The sequence below is a fragment of the Muntiacus reevesi genome, chromosome 6, assembly GCF_963930625.1.
Source record: "Muntiacus reevesi chromosome 6, mMunRee1.1, whole genome shotgun sequence".
Classification (NCBI taxonomy): Eukaryota; Metazoa; Chordata; class Mammalia; order Artiodactyla; family Cervidae; genus Muntiacus; species Muntiacus reevesi.
Genome location: NC_089254.1, coordinates 41,262,765 through 41,268,764, shown reverse-complemented (window position 1 = coordinate 41,268,764; position 6,000 = coordinate 41,262,765).

Below are 6,000 nucleotides of genomic sequence, written 5' to 3'. Positions count from 1 at the left end.
ACATTTACCAAGAAACTCACTATGACTGAAATGCACATGGTAGGTATAACCAGATTCATCAGAAAGCTAAAATTTTTTACTTCTTTGTGTATATACCATTGCATCATCATAGAACTATTCTATCAGTTCCTGGTGAACAACTAAGTTGGTTAATCAAAATTCAGGCTGAGTCATTAATTGATGTATTCATTCAATAAACATTTGGTGAGTGTCTAAAGCATACAAGGGATTTTGCTAGAGCCACAACACAGAGTACTAATCACTATATGATCATGATATTGCTAAATGGCAGAAATAAACTGGTGAATAAAAGTGAATAAGAAAGACATGGTCCTTGTCCCCAAAGAGCTTAGTGTTTACTGAAGGAGACAGATGATAAAAAGGTAAAATAATTATAATCTGTGATAGAAAAAAAGAGAATGCTTTGTCAGAAAATAATGAAATGAAGAAGGTCTGTCATGACATCTGAAAGAAGACAGTTGGGGTGGGAGGGAGGAAGCATTCCAGACAAGGAAACAGCCTGGGCCAAGGGTCTGAGGCAGACTGGGAATGATCAGGGATCACAAAGTCGTGTGACTGATGTAGCAGGAGCAAAGGTCAGTGTGGAAGAGATGTTTACCCTTTCACATGGTATAAAGGTACAAATCAACATTCTAAAGCAAGAGTCAGAAAACTATATATATTGTAGGTCAAATCTATCCTGCCTGTTTTTATAGTTTTACGGGAACACTGCCCTGCCCATTCATTTATATATCGTCTGTGGTGCTTTTGTACAAGTGGTAGTTGCTACAGAGACAGGCGGTAAGCAAGGCCTAAAATATTTACTATCTGACTCTTTACGGAACAGGCCTGCTGCCTCCTGTACTAAGTGTGGAGTAAATTAGAACTGACAATATGAAAGTTGAAAGGGTCAGGCTTTCCTAAAGCATAGAACCACTCTTTACAACTGGTCAATGCTGATTCACATAAGACAGACACATAAGGATGAGCAGGTCAATGTTATAGAGGTAGGGCTTTAAGATGTCCATTCCACAAGGGTAGAAGAGATGTCTTTAAGGTTAATACAGAGTTTCATAAAGCACAAGGACTTTTTATCCAAGGGGGTCAAGAACCTGGACAAGGCCCAAGGATAGTATACCTGCAAAGTAAAAATGCAGTTAGGCTCAGGAGTACTGGAGGACATTATATAAAGAAAAAAACAGTCTAGGAAGATACACTAAGCACTGCTAACATACATTTATTACAGCTAGAAGTCTGCATGTATTTCTTTGCATGACTATGTGCTCAGTCGCTTCAGTTGTGTCCAACTCTTTGTGACCCCCTAAACTACAGCCCGCCAGGCTCCTCTGTCCATGGGATTCTCCAGGCAAGTATACTGGAGTAGGTTGCCTGCCATGCTCTTCTCCATGGGATCTTCCCGACCTGGAATTGAACCCACAGCCCCAGCATCTCCTTCATTACAGGCAGATTCTCTACCCACTGAGCCACCTGAGAAGCCCATATATTTGCTTAGCATCTATCACTTCTAACAACTGAAAAAGGTAGGGTTGTGAGTTAACAAATGAATAAAACTCTTAGAAGCTACCTTAACCAAAGCAACGTTTTTTTAGATTGGAAGTCAGACTAGGCTATCAGACCCACAGATATGATTGTCTTGTCTTGAGTAGCTTCTAAGGACACCTCATGTTAAAAAAAAAAATCAAGGGACTTTCCTGGTAGTCCAGTGGTAGATTCTGTGCTCCCAGCACAGGGAGTGCAGGTTTGATCCCTGGCTGAGGAACTAAGATCCCACATGCTGCATGGTGTGGCCAAAAATATATATAAATGAATAAAGAATAAATGCACACTCCCATTCATTAAAACATTTTGAAAAAAAAATCTAGATATTTAGTAAGTAGGCTTGCTTCATTTCTATATGGGAACAATCAGCAATGTACCTTGTAGATATAGATAAGGCATATAATCCTCACTTTCCAATCTTCACCACTTCCTATTATATTACATTCAGCCTGCCTTATTATTTTTTTAACCTATCAAGAACATTTGTTTGTAATCTCTGGTCTTCATCTTATCATAAAGATCACAAATATATCCTTTATATACTTCTTTTCAACATTTATTTTCTAACCATGTCCAAGATACTATGCATCCAAATACAAATAACACATCATCCCTGCCCTGAGGAGCTCTCAGGCTAGAAGCTGAGACCAATGCGTTAAATGATCCTAGGCAGAATGATGACAACACAAAGGAACAATCAACTCTACTGTGGCAGGTCAGGAAGCACAGTACTAGGGAGATGTTTGAGCTTACCTTGGAGGGGTATTCCAGGCAGAATAGACAAAGCAACAAGGAATGCCACTCTTTTGGCAATTACACATAATTCAGAACAGATGAAAAAGCGGAAAGACGCAGGAGGGTGAGAGCGATAGGAGTGCTAAGAATGGCTTGTATTTACACTAGAAAGTGTGACTTTTATCCCATATGCCAAAGGGAATTAATGAGGAGACTGTGACATAATCAGGTTTATATTTTAGAAATATGATTTTGGAAACAGCATGGAGGATGGCTTCTGATGGAAGACTTCTGGTTGGGAAGGTATCAATGACAAAACCCAAACTGGTTTGAGGCCTGAAGGCAAGAGGCAGCAATAGGAATGGAATAGAGAAACTGGCTAGAGACAGTGACTGACTAACAAGGAAGATGAGGGGGAAAAAATGTCAATACAGACTACTCGCAAGCTTGTACTTGAATGATGAGGTGTATAAAAAATGCAGGAGAATTAATGCATGGGAGGATGAAAATGGGTGGTATTAAATCTGAGGTGTAAGTGACTACAAACGTGGCGATATCCATCTGGCATCTGGATAAGAGTTAGGAATCATGTGGCAGGCCAAGGCAGGAGACAAAGACTAGGAAACTGTCAGCATTTATGATAAATCAGAAGACACCAAGATGCATAGTATCACAGAGGGTTATGCACAATTAGATAAAGAGCAACTATATATTCCTAAGAATCCCCGACACTTAAATGGAAGAGAGGGAGCGATGCTTAGCAGAGAATCAGGTAGATGTGGGGCAGGGGTAGCAGTATAAAGATGAAGAGAATCAGAGTACCAGGAATTGAGGTGATGGCAAATGTGTGGTGCAGATTATATACACAGATTCTAGAGAAGAAAGCAAAGAAAGGATAAATTTGTGTAGGGTTGCCAGATTTACTGGAAACTAAAAAGGGACATTCAGCTAGATTTGAATTTTAGATAAACAAAGAATACTTTTTCAAGTATAAACTTACCCCAAATATTGTATAATGCATGCTTATACTAAACATTTATTCACTGTTTATTTGAATTCAAAATTAACTGGGGGCAGGGGATTAACTGCTTGCTGGGTATCTGAAAATTTAACTGAGTGTCCTATATTTTATCTGGCAATCATAATTAATTGAAAAGGAAAGATGTAGAGATGGGAGTTCTCTGAGGTTACCAGGCAAGGGCATATTGTAGAGAAGTGAGAAAGCTGAATATTAAAGCACTGCAGTTCAGAATTTCAGAGATGGAAGAGTGATGAAAAGGATCAAGAGGGGGTCCATTGGAATTTGTGGCTGAAACAGAATGGAAATGTAAATCCAAAGAGAAACACTGAGACAAGAATAGTACATGGTTTGTTAGTATGGACACTGACCAGTTAAAATGATGGCTGGAGGGCAAAGGGGATACATATGTATCAAAGTCTTTAATAATTAAAAAATAGAGTAGAATATGGGAGAGATTAAAAAATATATATATAGTGTCTGTATTCTTGTCTGACACATGACAACCAGGGGTCAGACAAGAAGATGGAGAAATAGGGTAAGGGGGAGTATGTTTTCATAGAACTGCTGTTACAGAGGAGGAGTGAATAGAGATGGGAGAGACGTGAGTAAAAAACAACAACAAGCAGAAAGAAATGCGGATGAGAAGAAAAGGAACAAACAAGTTAGTAATCTAGTCCCGACCAAGAGAGAAGGCTTCTCCAAGTAAATGAAGGTAGCTTGAGCTGAGATCCAAAGAATGTGATGTCTTGCAGGTACCTCATATTCATCAGGTGCAAGATCAAAGAGCATTCCAAACTTGTCATATTTTCAGTGTTTCCTAGTTCAATGAATGGTTCCACTGTCTGTCGAGTCATGCAGGTTATAAATATAGGAGGTATTCATGATATCTGCCTCCATTACATCCATTATCCAAACCATCACGTAAGCATCAGGCAAAGAGAAAAACATTCTATGTAGAGGAAACAACATATGCAATATTCCTAAACTGAAAGATAGTATGGTGCATTCTGGAAATTAAAGACCATTTATTTTGAAATAGAAGAGGAAGTGGCTAGATCATGATGGGTGTTGTAGGTCAATTAAGGATTTTGTTGTTTAAGATCAATGGAAGCCATACATGGGTCTGAAGCAGGAAAGTGTCATGATCAGATCTATGTTTTGAAAAGTGAAGTCTGGGTAGAATGGTCGGCAGATTTGAGAAAATTAGAAAAGACCACCAGATAAAAGGCAAGTGCAATTATCCAGGTGAGGGGGTGGTACTTGAAACAGGGTACCAACACTGGACATGGAGAGAAGTGGATGGTTTTAGTGCAAGTTGCTGAGACCTGGTGGCTCAGACAGTAAAGAATCCACCTGCAATGCAGGAGACCCAGGTTTGATCCCTGGGTCGGGAAGATCCCCTGGAGAAGGGAATGGCTACCTACTCCAGTATTGTTGCCTGGAGAATTCCATGGACAGGGGAGCCTGGCGGGCGATGGTCCACGGGGTCACAAAGAGTCGGACACGACTGAGCAACTAACACTTAACACTTAGTGCTAGTAGAGATTAAGCCAGTAGGACTTGGTGATAATAGTAGGAATTCTCTCCTAGTTCAGTGTTGTTAGGAATTACCTAGTTGTGAGGGAATGGCTGACTCCAGGGGAGAGAAAAGAGATAATTGAGCATGTTTTATACCAGTTCTACCCTTAGACTTGGGTAAGGACTCTCCTCCTGCTACAAAGGGCAGGGAGTCCATGAGGTCAAGGGGCCATGTCTGCCAGGAGCATGCACACCTCTTTCAGAGTGGCTAGATTTGAGGACAGATGGAGCAGTGATTACCCATCACTATTTGCAGGGGGTTTAGGGATGTGGACATGGCTTGAACATGTTGAGTAAGGTCGGTGAAGATGCTTGGAATGGGAAAAGAATAGGGTAGGTTTGAGGAATCTAGAAGTCTGAGAATTCTAAATGTAAACTTGGCCTTCCAGATTATTATTTATGGAGATTTGTGAAGGTAGTAGAATAGAATATATTTTTAATAGTAATACTTTGATGATTCATAACTTAAATATCTAGACACATGGTCTTTAAGCTCTGTAACCATACTCTTGCTCAGGCTCTAAATTTAGGGTCAGGCCTGATAAGACAGTGTAACAGTATAAAAGATTATAGTGCAAGTAGTAACATATTTAGATGATAGTTCACTTTAGCTGGACCCTTTAAGAGATAAGATTTTCCAGACTTTTGCATGGGTATAAACGGTGTAAATTTCTAGGTGTTATATTAATATATATAAGAGACTCTTTCCTATATCTGGAGACCCTTTCCTATTTCTGGAGGGCCAGTAGTTATTTTAATTGTAGTGATTTCAATGTGATTTTGAAAAGCTTCTTAAATATTGCAGAAGTGTAGAGTGCAGAAGGGATCTTGGTGGTCATATAATAAAATTTACTCACATAATAAATAAACCAGAAGTTCTGACAGAAAACGAGCACCTTGACAGAAATCACAAAGCTAGTCAATACCACATACTTACCAGCCCCATACTTTGTCCACTCTTGAACCAATGTCACTTTTCAGGTTGACTGCCAGTCAGCTCCAAAAGTTTACACATGCTTTTACTGTTTTGCATTTTATAAAGTACAGTAAATACTTTTCATTACTTTAAAAATTCGAGGTACCTCAAAAAAGTCTATAAAGCAATA